Source organism: Haliaeetus leucocephalus, unplaced genomic scaffold (genome assembly GCF_000737465.1).
Source record: "Haliaeetus leucocephalus isolate CR32 unplaced genomic scaffold, Haliaeetus_leucocephalus-4.0 Scaffold428, whole genome shotgun sequence".
In the NCBI taxonomy this organism is placed as follows: domain Eukaryota; kingdom Metazoa; phylum Chordata; class Aves; order Accipitriformes; family Accipitridae; genus Haliaeetus; species Haliaeetus leucocephalus.
Genome location: NW_010972864.1, coordinates 512,318 through 533,189, shown reverse-complemented (window position 1 = coordinate 533,189; position 20,872 = coordinate 512,318).

Genomic DNA, 20,872 nt, shown 5'->3' with positions numbered 1-20,872 from the left:
GCCTCACAATACTGAGGAAACTCCCAGTGGAGCGGGAACATTGCTTCTGAGCTTCTGAGTTACAAATGGCCACTTTTAGTGCAGGAACATTGTTTTCAGATGAGCTACAAATGGCAGGTTTTTGAGCAAGAACATTGCTTTCTGTTGAGTTACAAGTAGTCATTTTTTGCCTCAGGAAAGAGAAATATTGGCCATTTTCATGACTCTCTTAAGTTGCTGAATTGGTCTGCACTGAAGATGCCTACCCAGCCAATTGTTTTTTTCTCCTCTTAACTGTCCTTCTTCAGTAGTCATTTATCTTTTAAATCTCTAGGAGAGTACGAGGAATTCAGCTTAGCACTGAAGCCCTCCATATTGTGGATCTTGCTCTTTTCCAGTACTGTAACATCAGGCTGTTGGTCAGTTGTGGTGTCTGAAGCATGACAAGTGCAGGCAGCCATCCTGCCCATCTCTGGCTCTTCACATGAGTGTTTCAGCGGTTGCCTTCTGCTGATGTCTCTGAATCTCTGAAGGCAACATGCTCACCTAGGGTGTCCCTAAGTTATGGCATGCAGTGCTCCGGTATATGCTTTGATTTCTATTGACAGGCTAAGAGCAGAAGTAATTTCCTGCATCCAGCTTTGTGGGCTGGAGGCTCCAGGTTTTCTCCACCATTGACCAGCAGGCTGGGATGGGCCCTTACTGCCTTGCTGGCAGAGAGTATCACACATATGCTTTGGGTTGAGCTGGCTGGGTCAGGGGGGTAGCTCACCCACCCCTGCCCACAGCCTGTGCAAGCTCAGCCATTTATGTCTACATTTCTCCCAGGACCCTTTCCAGCAGCAGAGCTGCCTGGGCCAAGGCAGTGTAGGGTTAATGTGCTTTTTGGGGGGTAGGTGTAGGAGGCAGCAGGAAAGGGTTCAATCAGCAAAGTTGCTTGCAAGAGGAGGGTCTGACCAGAATTATTGGGAGCATTAGAAAATGTCCGCCATTGCTAAGTTTTCCTTTTGTTTGTTTGTTTGTGTAAGGTAAAGGACTGCCATGGCTTCGGCCTGTGTTTTAATTCAGAGAACTGAGAGAAAGCCAAGCCTCAATGTTGTTTCCCAGGTCTCCTAAGCATGCTGTTTGTTGTCTGGCCAAAAAGCTCAGGTACTGCCAAAATCTTGTTCATAGGTGGAAAAAAGCTCAAACATCCAATATCCTGTTCATATTGAAAGAGGCAAATAATATTAAAATTCAATTTATTGTTATTATTAAAAGCAAATATTTAAAATAACTTCTGAAAGGATGGATGGGAGTAAGTTTTTCTATGTGGTGTGGCTGTAGTTAGTTCTTGTACCGAGAGAGGGAAGTGTTTGCCCAGAAAATGAAGGTGCCGAGTGAGGGACAGCTTGGCCTCTGCTTGGGAGGCTGGCGTGGGTGCTGCTCCACTAATGGGGGGCTGGGGGCAAGCCACCAGCCCAGAGTTTGTCACTTCATCTATAATTTAAACCATTGTCTGCCTAAAAAATGCGGGATATGTCAGAGCCATACCAGTTCATTTCAAATCATGGGGAAATGGGCTTCATAACATTGAAAACAGCCTCCACATGATTTGTCATTTTGAATGAGTCACCTGCATATACTATGAGAATATTATCCATTCCAGCTTGGAAGAAAGTTTACTTGGCTTTTTACAGAGCTTTTTCACTATTTCTCATCTCTTATTTTGAGAAATTAAACCATATTATCAGCTGAATAAAGGGCCATTCTAAATAAATAATTTGAGATTATTCTAGCCTCCACCTCTTTCTGTATGAAAGAAAAACAAAGACCCCTCTGAATAGGTAAAAAAAAAAAGCTTTTAAACTTTTACAAAGATAGTAGAAAGCCAATTACAAGTGTCCTGAGGAGACACTGACAAAGTAAATGGAGTCTTTTTTAGAATACAAATATTCCCTAAGCCAAGACTGATGTTGTATGTGAACAGAGAGTAGGACTGCCAGCATGCTGAAAAGCAGTACGATATAATTGTTAGAGAGTACAGCATAGACAAAGACATTTTTTTCCTGGGGTTAGAAGAGATTAAGAGGAAGAACAATGTTGCCACTGCAATTTAATAGCATTTTATAGCCACCTCTTGCTTGATACTGAATTTTTCCTCTGTTTAGAATGGTGTTTGTTACTTTCCTGTAGATCTCATGCTGGGGAGGATTGACGCTGAGCTGTTAAGTGCTTATGTTGGGATATCAATGGATAAGTCCTAGCAAGCTGGCTGCAGTGACTCAAGATGTTAGCACCCCAGCAGTTGCTGTGCACCCCTGGCAGAGATTACTATTCCCACAGCAATGTCAGCAGCATGTCACTTCTGCTTGCCACTCGGTGTTGCCACAGTGCAAAATCTGACAATGTTGCTTAAAGCCATCTTCATCAACTATTCAAGCAAAGATGCCAAACTATGCACTGGACTGGCAGACAAAAATTGCTCTCTTTTTCGGGGATCAGAAACTCAGTCAGAAGAGTAGTGCTGCATATCTGTAAGTCAGTAATAAACTAAAATGCCACAACTGTTAGTCATGTGAAGAGGAGTTAGTGTCCTAAATTAGCTAGCAGTATGTTAGAAAAGTACAGCATCAATTAGGCTATGTCTTCTAGTATGTGCTAGGTGGGAAGCTAAGTGGGGAACAAATGAGTTAATATTACTTTCTTTAAAACTATTGTAAGCAGAATCAGTTTTCAGCCCAGATTTAAGTGCTATCACCAGCTGAAAGCAGTTAACAAAAACACTCTCTCTGTGCTCAGAGGGCAGTTGATAGAACAGAGATTGTATTACCTTATGTCAATAGATTGTGTAGTTTGAATTAAAAAAATTTCACCTAAACCAGGTGCTATCTTTCCAAATAAAATCCTGTTCAAAGACCAAACTGAGTTTCCATTTTGACTTCTGCTATCATTTCTGCAGAAGGGTATACCTGGAGCCTCCAAAGCTTCCCATCTGTAATGGCACTAGTGCTTGGTGCTTCGTTCTCCCTCCTTCATTGCCCTCCCTTGTGCTCAAGAGCTCTTCTTTTCGACTCTCTTCCTCCCTGAACAACGTTGCACAACATTCAGTGTGGAAGGACTGGCATGAAAGGTTGATAAATTGCCTTATTAGCCTAGTTTAAGTAGCTTACCTGTTATTTCCAAACCAGTCATGGGAAGTTGCACAAGATACTTTCATCTTTTAAACAATTATGAATACAAGCTGTACTACCTTTGGTACTTAATTTTTAGGTGGCATCCCGCCAGCAACTTTAGTTTGTTACTGACTCTGAGATACAATTAATAATGTGTGAACTGATGAAGGAGAAACTAGATTAGCACAAAGAACAGCCCCTCAGGAAATTTTAAATTACATTTTTAAGAAGTGAGTAACAAAGAATCTGTCTACCTTTTATTAGTATGTTACACTTTTCACCAGAGCATACATACAACTTTTATGTTTGTTAAATCTCATGATGATGTTCTGCTGTATTTAATACTTTCTAGGTTTCTTCTTGATTTCCTGAATAAATTGCTGGGGAATATATACCATATGAACCCATTCTGTCATGCCAGTTACAGCAGAAATGTTTTGCCTGTATATTTTGGTGGCGTTTTTCAAATAACTTGGTAAGGGTACCTAGAAAGGGTCCATTTACCTGGATTCACCTATAAGACTGTTTCACATGTGAATCTGAGAATGATTGATTTTTCTACTCCTCATCTTTCATCTGGGACATGGGACTTACTAGCACAGTTGTCCTAGAATACTGCCACTCTGCATATAGATGGAAATATGGTCACAAATGGCAATGGATCTAACCCATTAATGACTTTAATGATCAAGACCAGGGTTTTGACCTTAGAGTAGAATGAAAATGGGAGTCAGTGGAAGCCGAGAGCATGAAGTATGCTCTTGCAGCATGCTAAGACACCTGTGGGCTGATTCTGCCCAAACTAGACTCCATTGTCTCCATCTACATTGAGCCAAACAAACTGTACTATTCTAACAAGAGATGATGATCAGACAATGTACTGCAGCTAGGTACCTGCACTAGCCCAAAACCCAGGAGCCGAATGACTCCCTTTTTCGTCATTGATTCTACATGGTGAGCTAGGAAAAATGACTGGTTTTTTGGCCTGTGTCTAAAACATTGCACTATGTCTATAAGTTTTATTGTTTTCATCATAATTAGCAGCATACACAATTTTTGTACAAAAATATTAATATTCTACAGAAATCGAAGCCCATGAAATATTTTCAAATAGTATTATTTGCTACTTTTAAATGTGTCTTTTGTATTTGGCTAACTTATCATCATGATCTGAGTGTCTTGTGTATCAGTTTGCGGAAGTGGTTGCCATATACTGTTTGTTTTATCCCAATGCAGAGAACATGTGCCATTTTTGTTGCCAAAATAATTTACTAAAATTCATCTCTCTGTGCCACTAATACTACAGAAATCTAGCTTTTTTCAAAAGCAAGGTGTCACACATCTGGCTGCTATTCACAACAATCATGCCATCAACAGCTTCTTCCCTCAGTCAGTAACATTTTTTGGATTATAACCTAATAACACTACTGTGAGTTCAGTAGAGAACTTGGATTAGTTGGATGTTTTTTAGCTAGAATTTCCTTGCAACATACCTCTCATTTTGAGCATACTCTGATATGGAACTCCTTTAATTTTATTCATGAGTGCTTTATAATGTCAGGCTTAGTTATTAAAGAATGCAGGAAGTAATTTTTTGGACCACATACCTATGTTTCTATACCACAAGTGCCTGGGGTTACTTCTTTACTTTCACATCTGCCATTGGTATGAATTCTGAAGTATGCTGTTGTTTTGTGATTATGCTGCTGAAAAATGATACCATTTTTGCAGATTCAGTTCCTGTAGATTGCACTACTGAAGCTCATTCCTTCCTCCTTGTCATCCTCTTTTTGACCTTCTTTGTCAATATTCAGGTAAAATACAGCTCTGCCCCAAAGAACTTGAAGTCTAGTTCAAACATACACATAAAAAAAAATACAAAAGCTGGTGGCAGAGGTAGGCAACGAATGCTGATGGTAAGCTTTTGCAAATGAGCTTTTCTTTGGGGATGAATTTGAATTAGAGAACAAAGCCGCTCAGCACTCCAGGCTTGGGGTGGGATGGAAGAAGACAGGGAAGTGAGAATCCCAGAAAGACATTGGCAAAGAGAGTGGGAGTTAGTAAGATGTAAGAAGGAGGCAGAGTCAGAGCCTTGAAGACTTGGAGAATGAGCTTGGCCTCAATGGAGAGGGACAGAAGGAACTCCTGGAGGAATAAAAGAGAAGCTGAAGGCAGGGAGAGCCTATCTTAGCTCAAACATTCAGCCTGCTTTGCCCTGAAATGAAGAAATCCACCATGCTGCAAATGTTGAATCTTTGGCTTCCCAATAGCTTGGGGGCGGGGTGGGGGAAGCAAGGCAGCTTGGTTAATGAGGAAATGATCCTGTGAGAGACTGAAAGAGTTAATGTCTCAAAGACTGTGGTGGGGCAAGTTCTGCATAAGGATGAACTCTATGTAACAACGAACCCTGCATAGCAAGGAACCACAGGTGAAAAGAAGCTGATCAGCACAGATCAGCACAGAACATAGCAACAGGACAGGAGGGCTTGCCAGAGGGTGCACAGCTCGCAGCTCTGTGTTCTGATATGCTGTTCTGATGTGCTGAGCAGGGCAGCTCACCATGTATTGGCCGAAGATCAAACAATGGTCATGTCTGCAGGGAAGTTACTCCCCAAACAACCCCCAAGCCCACCGACCCATTTCCCAAAGGTTCTGAAAGCACAAACTGCACGACACTTAATTAGCCTAATGAGTTTGAGTGCCTGCCTGAAGGAGGGGCAAGGATGATAAAAGGACACAAACTGAAGCCCCACACCCACCCGCCCACCAGAACTGGGCCTTTAGACCAATGCTGGACCCAGGACTGGTGAAATCTTTCTCTTCTCTTTTCCTCTCTCTCTCTCTCTCCCTCTCTCTCCTCTTCATAATAAGACATAAACTGTTGACCAAGTCTGGGACTAAGAGTGGATCCAGCTGCCCCTAGGCCCTTCTCTGAGAAGGAGTCTAGAAAGCAAGGGGGTCCGCTCTGAACCTCGTGACTCAACGGGAGGGATCTCCTTATTCCCTGAATCCAGGTATAAGGGTTACCATGGGTTACACAGTTTACTGAGGTAGTTCCATGCCAATTCCTGTTGTGAGAGACCATGCCACCTACTATTAACGCCTTCTAAGTTCAGTTTACTTCTGCCATGAATAAAATGTTTAACTGATTGTTTGGTGTAGTTTCACCTTAATTTAGCTTGTTTGGTATCGTTTCACCTTAATTTAGCCTGAGGGAATTCTGAGCCCAACACAACTCCCTGGTCTGTCCAGCCTGGGTCGTGACAGATCCCTAACCAGTGTTTAGTCCAGTCCAAGTAACCTCTTACTCTCACATGCATAGGCAAGAGGAAAAGAAGGAATCAACTCTTGTAGTTCCAGCTACAGAAATACAACCTGGAAAAGCCCTGCTGAGGCTGTGTAGCAGGAATGAATCCAAAAATCTCCCCAAATCAAGGCAAACTATCTGGGCAAAGTCTTTAGACCAGAAGTTGTTGCTCCGTCAGCTGCTGCTTCTCTCCTGTGCTTCATCACAGGACACAGTTTGAGAGGGGAACCTCTAGGTTAGGTGCTGCATCATCACTATGTGCTGCTCTCATGTGTTGGTTTTCTCCAGCAAAGAATGAAGAAAAGAAAGAATGGAAAAACATTACTTTAAAAACTGTAGTGGAATTCAGTTAAATATGTTAAAATAGGTAAGATCTACAGCTAACAATTTTATTAAGATACACAAAAAACCCCATAGGGAGGGCCAGAAGGGGAATTAGCAAACTGTGTGTGTCACATCTCCTGGCTCACTTCACTAGTATGTCCCTTTCTATTTTATCTAGTTTTTTATACTATAAAAACCGTAAGGTCTCCATGCCCAAATGGAGGTTTGTAAAGTACCTTGAATTTTGTGGACCTGTGTTTCACCTTGGCCTGCTGCTTTCCAAATGTCATTCTAGATCATCTGTGCATGGGGATCTCATGTCACTTTCTCAGATGGATTGTGGCTGGAAACTGCCAGCTTACAGCAACTGATGACGTTCTTTAAGAGCCAGCTGAAGACAAAGTGGAAAATCCAGCCATGTCCATGTGTAAGTTCTAAGGCATGTGTCATTGATAAACTTTGCTATCAGGGCTCTCTGTTATACTTTATTTATATCAACTTAAAGCATGAAAGAATGTCACTTTGGCTGCCTTTCAAAACATGAAAGCTGAGCATATGTGGATTCATTGAAAAGGAAATTAGTGACTCATTGCTTTAGAGAATCCAATCACTTTAAGATCCCTGCAACATCAATATGCCTCCCCATGAAATAAATGCCCCAGAGGATTTCTTGTTTTGAACATTGTCTTAATGCAACTGCCTGTCTAAATACTAAGGCACAGTTTATCTACTGAAGTATGGAAAAGCATCTGGAAGTATAGCTTGTTCAATCAAAACGTCTGAACAGACTTGGAATCAGCACAGTGTTTACATTTTTGTCAGTTGTCTCCAAGTGCTTACTGCTAGTAGAAGCCGTCTTTTTCCAGGCAGCCTCACATGTCATACACTACTAGAAAAATCTCATGAAGAGACCCACTGACCTTTAACACTGCAATTAGTAGCAAACCTAAAGCTGTCCAGACTCGCTCTCACATGCACATGCATCCACACATTATTTCCTTAGCTTCGCCAAGGTGTAAGAAGACAGTACAGGCCCAGAAGATCAAGTGTTATTGCCATAGTGCAACGCACTATGGTGATGCACCCCAACTCCTTTCCAAGGGCTCCTCATACTCTGTATGACCATGACATGCGGCAAGCAGGTTGCTGGGACTCTGTTATGGAAAGTTTTCCCCAGTGTCCCAGCAGGTGAATCAGGCTAAGTGATGACAAATGACCAAAGAGAACGCCAACACCCACAATGGCAAAATGGCTTTGGTTGATAGCAGAGCTCTCTCTGGCTCCAGTACTACTTGAAAGATCTCCCTAGTCATCACTGGGGAGAGTGGGAAACAGACTTTTTTCCTCTGGGGTCCCTCCTAGATGAAGAGCCTTGAAGCTAGGCTCTTGAGCATCACTCCTACAAAAGATGTGGAAATGGCTGGCTCAGATACATTGAGAGAAAAGCAGGTGAATACTAATTTGTATTCACTTGTATATCTCATAGCTAGCTCTGTGCCTTCTGTAAGGCCCAGATCCCAGTCATCTGTGGAGCCTAGGCGAGGAGCGCAGCCTTCCTGAGCACCTGTTCTGATAAAACCAAGGGTGATTCAGGTATAGGTGGGATGAGTGATGCTGTGTTGGTGTGTTGGTGTGTTGTCCTTACAGACAGCCTAGGGCAAGTAGGCATCTCTCTTAGGTACTCAGTTAAGGACCATAAGTTAGGTAGGATGGATCTGAATGACAGAAATAACTTAATGATCTACCCTATTTCTCTCGTGCCGTGTTCCTAACTGGCAAGTGGCGCAGACCAGCGTACTGGCAGGATGATTTTCATTCATTGCACACACCCACCCTTCCTTCAGGCTGCAGCCTAGGAATAACAGCTAAATTGACTTGCTCAAGATAATCTCAGATCTGCTGCTTTTCCAGATGGCTGCTTGCTTTAGATGCTTCTTACAAAACTAAAGAAAAGTCCGATCAGCCTACGCACTTTTTCTGGGACTTGGTCATGTTCTTGAGACAGACAATTTCTCATGAAAACTGATAGCAAACTGCATGTATTGAGAGGTATATCTAGCACTGTAGTACCTAGAGTGTCACTGTGATTCCTCTCCTTGGTTAGGTGGTTCCCCAGACTCTCATAAGTCTGGATTCTTTGTGTATTCACTGTCATATTACCCGCAGTTTCAGTTTCCTCACAACATTTGGTATTGGCTTCTAATTTTTCTTTATAATGAGACTTACATTCTCTAACTATTCTGATATTTCGGCATAGTTAATGGCCACTGGATTTTTTATTGTTAAGGAATTTCACAATGGTGTAATTAAAATGAGAGCGTTTGTATGGCAGCATAGGAAGCTCTGCGCCACTGAGCTATGGTTTTGGATTTTAAACTAGTCATTTGATCTTGTGCTCAGGGCTGCGATAGCAGCAGATTCGTAAAAGCAATTTAGGAACAAGGTTTCATTCTGTCACTCTTAATAATAAAAAGTCTGCTAAGGTTTTTGCTTTGCTCAGAAACAGGTTGAGGAAGTGAAAACTGAAAACCTGCAACTGAGTCCAAAGCAAACTGGCAAACGTTTAAATACCATCTGAAACATTCAGATAGTTCCAAAGAATAATTCCTAGACAAGTTCCAGTGCTTTGCTGGACCTGGGAGCTGGGTAAGCAGCTAAAGATGAGCATTCGCTACCATGTGAAAGAGTTCCCCTGGTTGCTGGGGGAAGAACAAGTTTGGGGGGGACTGGAAGTAGTTTCACTTTCTTTACCTGCCCTTGACTCTAACTGCCAATTTAAATGACTTTGTGGCACATTTTCTCCTTGTTTTCAAGTTGTTTTTCTCTCACTTCAGAGCAAGTAGGAGAAGAAAACGGAGAACTCATTGCATGGACAAATACATGCAAAGAGTTGCCAAACGCACAAAGTCAGTCCACTGAAAAAAAGTGAAAAATACGTTTCCCCCTAATTTCTTTAAAGTAGGATTAGTAATCTGAGGTGCCCCTGTGCTTCACAGCAGCAGGGATGCTTAGATAACAGTGTGGCTTCTAACCAAGATAAAATATCCAAATGACAAAAGATAAAATCTACCTACAGCTTTCTATCAATCACAATTTTTCTTATTATATATAACCTACCTACTTAAATTTCACATGCAAATTACTTCTCTGGGGTACCCAAGGGAACACTAATAACTTACCAAAGTATTCACCTGAAGGTTCTTAAGATTATTTTAGCTATCTATTAGGCTCTAGATAAACTAAATATAGCCACAGGAGACCCTCCTTTAAAATCCAGGGCTGGAAGAGAATTTCTGTTTCAGCAGCAGCCAGCGGGGCCACCCTTTTGCGGCAGTTCTGGATCTAAAAATCTCTTAAAACCTCTGTGTCTCCATCACATGAGAAATGTGTAAATTAGGGAGAGAGGTGTTGCAAGAAAGGCCATCTGAAGCAAAGCGCAAATCTTATCCCAGCTTTTTGAGCAGGGAGCATTTGGCACAGGGGAAGTCAAGAGGTGCTGGTGAGGAGATCATTCTTCCTGGAGTAGCGGTGATGCTGTTTGCAGCTAGTCAGTGTTGCCATATCTCACTAGTACTGTGCCCCTGTTTTCACAGGTAGAGCCTGATAGACTCTGCCTTAGTTCTATAGTATACATGCAATAATGAAGGTTCATGGTTTTCTCTATAGATAACATTTTTGCTGCCTTTGCAAGAGGAAGGGTAGGGTCTATCTCAAAGAGTCCTTCTCCTAAATCCATCCCCATAAATCCTGCCTACCTGCTCAGGAGATGCTCTTCATTCATTGCCTTATTTAAGGAGAAGCTGTAATTGACGTAGTCAGCTACTGTCTGTTGGTAAAAGGCAAAGGGTAGTTTGAGTTAGTTGATTACAAATATCTGCTGAACTAGTGGAATTTTCTGGCTGTTTATAGAATCATAGAATCATTTAGGTTGGAAAAGACCTTCAAGATCATCGAGTCCAACCATCAACCATGCCCACTAAACCATGTCCTGAAGTACCCTGTCTACTCGCTTTTTTAATATCTCCAAGGGATGGTGACTCAACCACTTCCCTGGGCAGCCTGTTCCAATGTCTGACAACTGTCTTGTAGGGTTCAATTATATGGAACTTAGTTACTGGGCCTGAAAGTAACTCATGGTCACAAGAGTGTTCCAGACGCCTTTAGAAGGCCTTGAACAGAATAAACAAGAAGATAGAAAAAGAAAGATCCCAATTAGAAAAACACAGGTGCACATTCCACGATAAAGGGAACTTGGCACAAACAACCTCAATTCAGGGGCTTATCTCGACCAATTGGACTGAGACAAGTTTCACATGCTTTAGCTAACATAGCCAATTATATCCTGTGTGTATGCACGTGTACAGAGTGAGTATAACTAACTGTATCTTATGTTTATACGCGTGGACAGTATCGATGTAACCAATCACAGTTTATGCTTGTGCACGTGGATACCAAATGCTTGCATGTAGTGAGGGGCCCAAAACTGAACACAGTACTCAAGGTGTGGCCTCACCAGTGCTGAGTACAGGGGAACAATCACCTCCCTGCTCGTGCTGGCCACGCTATTTCTAATGCAGGCCAGGATGCCGTTGGCCTTCTTGGCCACCTGGGCCCACTGCTGGCTCATATTCAGCCGGCTGTCAACCAGCCTCCCCAGGTCTTTTTCTGCCAGGCAGCTTTCCAGCCACTCTTCCCCAAGCCTGTAGTGCTGCATGGGGTTGCTGTGACCCAAGTGCAGGACCCGGCACTTGGCCTTGTTGAACTTCATGCGATTGGCCTCGGCCCATCGATCCAACCTGTCCAGATCTCTCTGTAGAGCCTTCCTACCCTCAAGCAGATTGACCCTGCCTCCCAACTTGGTGTCATCTGCAAACTTGCTGCGGGTGCACTCAATCCCCTCATCCAAATCATCAGTAAAGATATTAAACAGAACGGGGCCCAACACCGAGCCCTGGGGAACACCACTCGTGACCCACCGCCAACTGGATTTAACCCCATTCACCACAACCCTCTGGGCTTGTCCATCCAGCCAGTTTTTCACCCAGTGAAGAGTACACTTGTCCAAGCCATGAGATGCCAGCTTCTCAAGGAGTATGCCATGAGAGACGGTGTCAAAGGCCTTGCTGAAGTCAAGGTAGACAACATACACAGCCTTTCCCTCATCAACTAGGCAGGTCACCTGGTCATAGAAGGAGATCAGGTTGGTCAAGCAGGACCTGCCTTTCGTAAACCCATGCTGACTGATCCCCTGCTTGTCCTGGACTTGCCATGTGAGTGCTCTTGAGACAAACTGTTCCATAATCTTCCCTGGTACTGAGGTCAGCCTGACAGGCCTGTAGTTCCCCGGACCCTCCCTCCGACCCTTCTTGTAAATGGGTGTCACATTGGCAAGTAATTATATTTCTAGTCCATCTTCCAGCCAACTTTCTCAAAGTATTTTGCAGGTGTTCTTGTGGGAATACTCACAAAACATTTATTTGGTTGGCAAATTTCATCAGCGTCTGTAGTGAACAGTGAGAGAAACTGGGGTGAAGAGTCATTTAGACATTGATCAATGGGACCAGTGATCTGTTTAAAGCCAAGCACAAATTAAGTGATTTAGCACATCGGGCCTTCAAATCTTTGCCAAATGTCATCCAGAAAACTGATGGTAGTACCCGTATCTCCTACAGCTCTGCTAGGCTAAGGCTTTAATTATTACAGCAAACTACTGTTCAATTTAGTAAAAAAAATCTGATAAGCTGGGAAGAAAAATGAACTGGTTTTGTGAAAGACTGCAGCACATGGAAATCTTGTGTGACAACGGTACAAGATGGGCCTCAATCTGGTTGACTCCCCTGGAGAAAGGATCCTAGAGACTGAGTGTGTTTGCAGAGATCTGTGAAGTAGAGGGATGGACGTCTTCTGGGTAAATCCTCTGTTGTTCAGGCTATAGAGTTTTTAAATTAAGAGGCAAATTTCACCTGATTTCCTGAAAGGTGAAAAACATTAAGATATCTCTAGCTTCTGTTGCCTAAACTGCAATGGCATTCAGTAATTCCCTATTAAGCAAGGTACAGTCTATTTTAAAAGCAATACTTGGTTTCATTAAAGCATATGTTTTAATGCAATGTTGTTCTACACTAGTTTGGAAGAAAGTAAAAGGTAAATGTCAATGAGCAGGACAAAAGAAGCCAATATTCTTGGCAAGTTTTGTCTCCTGTGGCAGGCAGGGCTGTCTGCACTACAAAATGCAATGCAAACCTCAGAGTGGCCATACTGCCTTCAGCTAGCTCAATCTGAATTAGGCCTACTGATGCCCTTAAATACCACAATGCCTTTAGCTTTTTGAATGTGACTCTTGCCTGTTCAGGAAGCCCAGTCCTCGCCATTAGGTTGGTTCATCAAGAAACAATGGCCTAGGAGTCAGTCTGTTGGGTGTAAGTCTGTGTGCCTTTCCTTCCACGTACATCTATTTAGTTACAAGGGTAACCCGGTCTCTCAATTTGCTAGTAAAATTAATATAATTCTAAATCCCCCCTTTTTTCTTCTTCCCTAAAGGAAGAATGGAGCTTTCCCTGCTCACCCCATAGCACCTTTTAAGAGTCTGGAGCACATTTTACCACTGTCATTTTCCTATACTGCTGCATGGTGACACTCGGAGTCACTCACAATCACAGTATGAGCACTACTAAAAACAACTGCTTCTCCATTAAATTCAAGAGCTGAAGTTAAGCGTTACACTCATCACAGTGCTCTTCATTATTTAAATTTTTTTCTTACCTCTTTGGTTGGCATGTAAATGATGTAATTTGGCCTGCTATATTAATTGCAGGAATAGAAGCCAACTTGAAAATCCTTTAGCTGATGTTTTAATTAATATTTTTTCAAGTGCACACTCTTCATGCTCTAGAATTTAATCTATTTATGCCATTATACTCTTATTATTATATGAACCAAACTAAACCAGGCCAAGGTTGTCTGTCATGCTGCATGGCATTAGTGGCGTGTTTGCAGAGCCCTCTCTGATGTCACCTAATCACAGGTGCTGGATGCTGTGGGCTAGCTGAGATGTTCACACAAGGGTGGCATATATGACACAGCCTGAGACCATACCCTTGGCTGCAGGAGAAGATGGCCCTGAGCACTAAGCACCTATGAGTAAGTAAGTGCCTGAATAAATCCCTTGCTCTCTGGGTTTGTTTTCTCAGGCAGCAATTACTTTTGAACAGAAGCAATGGGTCTGATTCTGCCCTCCCACATTACACTTTGTGACCTCTTGGATGTGTCATCTCATGTGGAGGAGAAGCGCATGGTGTGTACTCCTTTCCAGTGTTTGTACAGTTCTGATCACACCGACAATAAATAATGACAAATAATATATTTTCCTTAAGTTCTACTTGTCACATGTTTTGGCTAATGATCAAAGAATTAACCTGTTCTGCATTTTTTTTTTTGCAGCAGAACTTCACATCCTTCACCTAGTTTCTTCATCTTCCTTTTAACATGTTCAAAAATTAGGGCTGAACCTGGCAAGCTGCTGCATGTGCATTGGGAAATAGCTGACCCAGTGCTCTCTGGGGTCTCTGGGCATGGAAACACCTCTGGCTGCAGTGTCAGCCATGCTGGGCGAGGTCTCCCCAACAGCTATGGTGCAAGAGCCATGCACTTCTCAGCCAGCAGTTAAACTGTCAAAGCAAAGCTTGCCTGGGCTCTGGGAAGCTTGCTCTTGGCTCCCCATGTGGAAGGACTGTCATCCCTCATCCCCTACCCATGGCATGAGGAGCATGGGGCCCACAGCATGGTCAGAGTGCTGTGGGAGTCAGCTTCAGATGGGTTTGCACAGCCTGTTACATGGTGTATGCTCTTTTTCTCTCTCTCTCTGTGCTCGGAAAGAAAGCAATATTCCTGGCTTTTTTGCCTTGTTTCACAGCCATATATTCGTACAGGGTTTTTACTCTGGCTAGTTTGATTACAAAGGAAATGGTGCAGTAGCCCCTCAAATTGAGGGAAAAGAGCAAATCAAAACACACATCGGTCTCCTTAGCCAGCATGCCAACTACCACAGAGTTGGGGAAAATGCCATGCGCGTGATTTTGCTGCATGTGAAAAAGAAGGGAAGGGAAATGAAAAAATATACCACCATGTCATTTAAAAATGTGTACCTACAGAGTTGAAGCAACCATGAATGATGCTGTGCAGATGGTTTTTCTCTTGCCAGGGAGAAGTGTATTGGGGCCAGAGTCTTTTAATCTGTCATCTATATAACCTAAGATTTACAGTTGGAATTAGACTTGAAAATGTAAATGGATTTTCAATTGCAGAGTCTGCTCCATCATAATGGCTTTCATTCAAAGCTTTGTCTGGATAGAACAACAGATGTTCTGCCTGTGTTTTTTCTTGTTTTGTTTTATTTTATTTTTAGACTTTTCTCATATGTAAAATGCCAGGAGATGGATGCAGACTGGGAGACCTTGGGGTGATGTCTGCTAAATAAATAAAGTGCTCCCAGTAATACTTTAGTCAAACTATGTTTAAAAAGTGTTCTTGCTTATCTGACATTGCAAAACACAGAAGTAGAGAGTTTATTTCAGCTAGTGAAGAGTCATGACCTGGACTTTTTGACCACCTTCCCACTCCTAACATGGCTAATCTGGATAAAATGGGATGTAGAGATCCAACCTGCCTTTGAAATTAGCTTTTTGCTTGAAATCACCAGCTGGTGACTGTTGAGAGTCCCCTGGAGGCTCCAAGTTTTGCCCCTTAAAGTTAAAAATTGGGGAAAGCCAGTGGTCACTCATTTAAAAATGCCACCTCTAAAACCAATTCAAGCACTTGGGTATTTGAAATTGAACTGTATCTGGTGTTCAAATTCTACAATTGTCTCTGTTTTTTAACACCAAACTACCTCACTTTTGTTTCAATAATTCCTTTTTCAACATCTGTACTTTCTGCTGCTGTTTATTACAATTATTAAAGATGCATGTTTGTTCATAAAGTGCACCTGTTCAAATGCAGGTACCAATGAGAGTTTAGTATGGAAATAGGAGTTACGAGTCCAAATACCGTTGTGGACCTATTTCCCACTGCAGACATTGTTTTGTTGCATGGAGACCTGCTGTATGTTCTTGCTTTAATCTTTCTTCCAAAGTCGAGCTCTGTACTTCTAATACAGCTGGAAAACTAGAAAATATTCAGTGTTTCAAAACTTGTGTAGGAGGAAAAGGACATGTAGGAAAAAACAACCAACCACCAAAACAAAAGCCCCAACCCAGCTCCCTGGAGACCTGGAGCCACCAGGAATTTTTGTTTGTGCTGGTAAAGTAGTACATGACTTCAGGCACCAACTGAATGACATGCTTCTCTTGAAAGACAAGGATGTATTCTTTTCACAACCAAGAATGGGAATTATAAGAACCATGACAGTGCCATGTTATACTGTTTCTGAGAAGAGAGCTCCTCTGTGGTTGATCTTACTAGAAACCACGATAAGAACATCAGGGTTCATTTTCCTCCTCAATCTTTCTCCATCTATCTCTCTTCTCTTCCCTATCTGTCCCTTTCTCTTTCTGTTTTTCTCTGTTCCCTTTCCATTCTCAACTCTTCTCTCTTTACTTTTTTTCATCTCTTATCTCCCACGGTCTCTTTGAAACACTGCAGGCATGCAGGGTTGCCCCTGCCTGTCAGAAGATGGACCAGTGACAAGGCTGTACCTGCAGTTAAGTTTGCTTCCACAAGCAGATAGCACTAAGCTGTCTGCTGTTCAAATATCAGTTCATGCTGTTCTCATGGGCATTAATCCAGGAACACTATTTGCCTGCTACAGTGGGATACTGCAATGCCAAGGGATGTTTTGTCTGATTTCCACTTCCAGGCTTTTATTTTGACATTAAAAAAAAGTGGACAAAAATACATTGTTGCCATTCAGAAAAATAATTCATCATCTGTTTTATATGAATGCGGGTAGTAGAGCTGGAATTAAGGAAATGTCATCTTTGCAATATGCCCAGAATTCTGAATGAGAGGGATTCCCAAACAAACTTCTTCCAAAGTCACATTTCAGAATTTCAGCTTCTACCAACAGGACCTCTGGCAAGGCTGGCAAGAGCATGACTGAGAATGCAGGGAGTTTGGAAGCAATTCTCAGAGCCTGGAACCACTCTGATGCCTGAGCCGTGGATTTGTGCTTTGGCAGGACATATAGATCAGAAAAAGGAGAAGTCACATGCTAATCTCTGAATCAGAGATTTTAATCTCTTGAAGATCAAGGGCCTAAGTCTGACCTGCACTTAGATTCTGCTCTAGTGTAAGACCAGAATAAGTGTGCTTAAGCCCAGACCTACAGACTAATTTTTCAAATGCCTTATAAAACATGGCATTACCTTATAAAGCACTTGTAACCTACTCTAATTCAGCAGGAAGCCATCCTCTACACCTGTTTTGTTACTCCCTGTCCTCTAGCAGTACTAACAAGAAAAGAATATGGAAACTTCCACCATTCATCAAGAAGCCCAGCGTGTCCTCAGATAATCCCTTGTGGGACTGGACGGTGGGACCAGAGCCAGGCTCTGTCATCAGGACTCCCCAGCTGGTCAGAGGCGTGTGTTTGTTCCCAACCATCCCTTACTGTGTCTCAAGATGAATGGCTCCACACTGACCACTACAATTGCTTGACGGTCCCAGGAGAGATGCTATTTTAGCTAAAGGATGGCACTGGAAAGAGAACAAATGTGTCCAAACTGGACATAATTGCATTCACATTGGTTATTAAAAGAAGGTTTCTAATAAAGTTTTCGAAGAGCAGCCAAAATGATTAAAGGGGCAAAAAGCCCCCTAATTATTTTTAAAGTAGAACTTGGTACGTTTTTTTGGAAGATTTACTGAAGTTGGGCTGCAGAGGAGTCAATAGTCTCAGCAGTCCTTTAACCTTCTTCCCTCTGATCAAGGGGTCTCTTGGTAATTTAGTGTCAATCGTTAATTCTTACACAAGACATTGCTCTCTGCAGGGCTGATGTTGCTCTGTTGTGATCACACTGAGCTCTGCTCTCCAAAACAGCAGCAGAAATGGCTGCCTCCCATATGCATGGTGATGTGGGAGAGACACCATTCTGTTTAATTTAGCGGTGAAAAGTCCACTCCTTTCACTGAGGTGTATGAAAACTAATTTGCTCTGTGCCAATATTGGTTTCATTGGAAAAAGTCACCTCTAAAGATCACCTCCCCAACATACGAAAACAAAATCCCTAAAACTGAGACATCAAAATGAATCATATTCTTGAAAATCTCCTTTTTCCTCCAGTCACAAAATGGGGCTGGCAATACTTACATGCCTCTGGGAAGCCCTTTGGGTAAGAAAATCCTCAGGGCATGCAAGATCATCTCTAAAAAGAGCACTATTTGCCTAGTGATTGCTTTTATTGTTCTGGTATAAAAAAAAAAAATCTCTACATAGAATTTGGAGTGTTACACTGAGTTTATTTTGAAAAAGAAATCATAGAATGTTTTTTTCATCTCTGAGCCAGATGGAAAGAAAAAACAAATGTATTCCACCCTAAGAAAGAAAACACATAAGAACTTTCAAAATTTTTGTAGCCAATTTTTTTTCTTTTTTCTTTTCACTAAACAGCATGGAAAAAGTGAGGTGGAGGTAGTGAATGAACAAATAGGCTCTGGTTTTAGTAAGGCCTGGTTTCTGGGGAACAAGGGTTTTGTCCGTAAGGCACCATGCTTTCCCATCTATAGATACTACTCCCAGTGGGTGGGAGTGCCAGGCATGGGCAGCTGTCCCACTGCCAGTCCTTCACTGGTGTAAGTCCCGACACCCACACGTGGCAGCACAGAGCCTGCTCTGGGGGCAGCAGGGTGTTCATGGAGGAGCAAACACCTCTGGGGCACACAGAGAGACCCACAGAAGCGGGGGGAAGAAAGGCAAAGCAAGTCTGCAGGCTGGGGCTGCAGACATTTTGTTCCCTTTGGATGCTACACCTGCATGAGCCGCTGTGCTTTTAACCAAGGAAGCTGCACTGGGGAAAAGTGGTTTTGTTTTCTCACACGTGAATCAACTTGGCCACCTTTCTCCTACTCGCTGTGGAGCGGTTTCCTCTGACAGCCAGCAGCCGCCCTCCAACCAGCCTCTCGCCTTGCCAGTGATCAGAGACCAGTTCCTGCTACTTGCTAAAAACAGAGGAGCTACTTGCCAGGAACAGAAAATTAAAAGAGGAGGTCAGCCATCTGAGAGAGAGAGAAATAGCAAGATCAAATTAGGCATTATAAACAGCCAATTTAAGCTAGATGCAATAATGGCTCATCTAGGGACTGATTCTGCTCTACTCGAGTCAAGACGTCCTTCACTTAAAGGCCCATCTGAGGTGCTTTGCATGCTTCTGCTAGGACAGTGAACTGCAAGAGGGAATTCTTGCTTCTTAAAACCTTAAAGGTCTTATTCAGCACAAATCTTTAAAACCAAGTTTCTAGCACCTAGGTGCTGCAAGAACAATGCACTAAAACTGCAATGAAGGTATAAAATAGCGACAGTCACACTTAGAACTAGGACGATGTAAGTGAGAAGGAAGGCTTTAATAGAAATAATTTTCATCAGTTTGATTTTTAATACCTATGAATGCTTCTGTCTTCAGGTTTCTCATCTCCACATGTCTCTTGGTTACACAAGCACGTACACAGTAAACAACATTCACTTCCATGTCTCTGCTTATTAGTGCTTCCTTTACTGGAACATTTGTAGGTATTATTTACACACATCAAAGGGGATGAGAGTTTGAGATTTATAAGCTCTAATCAGCTGGAGGTGTTTCTAAAGAAATTAATGAAACGAGTCAGAAATGACATTAAGAAATCCAGCACTGGACGTAAATCACAGGGACTTTGCATCCTCTCTGCCTTCCCCTCCCCTTCTTGCAACAGTCGTAGTGCTTGCCAGGGTATATGAACTTGCATTTAGTTTGATATAAAACAAGAAAAAGGATGATGGAAATGTGTACTCAGTGTGCCAAGTTACAGTATTTGTGCATAATAAGGAAAGCCAAAACTCGAGCTGGGACAAAATCATTTCCTATCACTTAAAACTTTCCATACAACCTGTGTTATTGCTCGAACCGTACAGAAAGCAGATGTAATGGGGAAGTTTTCCAGACCCCATGTGGCAGCTCTGACTTTCATGACAATTTCTTGGCCCTTTCTGGTGTCCTGCTTGCACCTCTGCCAATCTCTCCTTTCTGACAGGTTCCTGAGCTGTGTTAATACTCCCCGGGTTCTCCCAGTGATTTCAATCTCTGTTGCCATTTGATACCTCCGTTTCCCTCCTGCAGGAATACTGGGTAAGAAGGATGGTCTGTCTCAGCCCACCTGGCTGCTCAGGCCAGATTTTAAGGATGAACATGCCAGGCATGCAACTGCAGCATCCCTCTCCAGCCCGTTTTGCCTAACAGCTACACTCTTTGCTTCAAATGTGTGAACAGAGAGCTTGAGCCCAGGCACGCTTCGTTTCTCAGTTAAAGGTGGATAATTAAAGCATTATTATAGATAATTACAACCCAGCATTGAAATTTGCTTTGAAATAAGTATTTAATTCATAAACATGTTGCATCCTTAAACTGTCCTAGTTCAGTGGTTATTTCCATGCTAAGGCCACCCAACTGCCCATAGTTTAGCATAGCTGCTGTGCTAGTTTTCAACGAACTAAGCAGCTATCACTGATAAACAGCCATTTCTGTAACCTTATGCATGCATAAGTGCAACTATAGCTGTTGATCACCACTGCGCAGAAAACCTCTTTAGAAGGACTGGAGGATACTAGGTGACTCTTGGTTCATCTCATCTCGATATATACCACCACTACTATTGCTGAAGGAAGAGAAGGATGAAATTGGGGCAAGGAAACAGTACAGCTGGGGCTTACACAGAGGTTTCTCATTAACTTCTTTTGTCAATAGAAGTCTTATCACATCAGTAAAAAGCAGGAAGAACATGATTTAATGTGGCAGATGCTCAGAATGGGCTTATTTCACCTAAGTAAGCTAAAACAAAGCTAGCAGTGCTTCCAATTCAGTGTGGCTCTGCAAAGCTCCGCTCACCAGGGTTTGTGAGGCTTTCTGGGCATGCAAAGTAATAG